Here is a 480-nt window from a genome sequence, read left to right as displayed (position 1 = left end):
CCAACCCCTCATTAACACCACACAAACCGCACGTTCCCACCAAACAAGCCCCACGTTCAACTAGTTACAGTGCGAAACCGTACATACACACTGCTTAGTTGACTCCTAAATCATCACAAATGTCAAAAAAAGGAAATTAATTTCAAAAATCATATCGCAGTAATTTACTCTGCAATACAGAATACAGGAATTGCCTTGAAAAAATGCAAATTGTCGGCAGCGGTGAATTCAACCTCAATATACTACGAAAAAGATTATGAAAAAAATGATACGTTTTACAATGTATCAGTAATAACAACCACTCAATGTTATAATAACCTATCAATAACAAAACTACTTTTGAGTGACTGGGTTCCATAGTACGAAAAAACATTACTCACTAATAATTAGGCATTAAAATCACGATTTAGCTGCAATAGTCATCAAAATACCCACAGAATGTAATAGACATGATAATTATAAGGAACAAATATTTCCTAC

The 480-nt window shown here is 34.0% G+C and overlaps 1 pseudogene; it reads left to right on the top strand.

The window, feature by feature from the left end:
- Positions 1-480, top strand: part of LOC119590458 — an 8,508-nt pseudogene that overhangs the window by 2,115 nt on the left and 5,913 nt on the right.

The sequence above is a fragment of the Penaeus monodon genome, chromosome 27 (assembly GCF_015228065.2).
Source record: "Penaeus monodon isolate SGIC_2016 chromosome 27, NSTDA_Pmon_1, whole genome shotgun sequence".
Classification (NCBI taxonomy): Eukaryota; Metazoa; Arthropoda; class Malacostraca; order Decapoda; family Penaeidae; genus Penaeus; species Penaeus monodon.
Note: the sequence above shows the minus strand (reverse complement) of the source record. Positions and strands in the feature narration are given on the sequence as shown.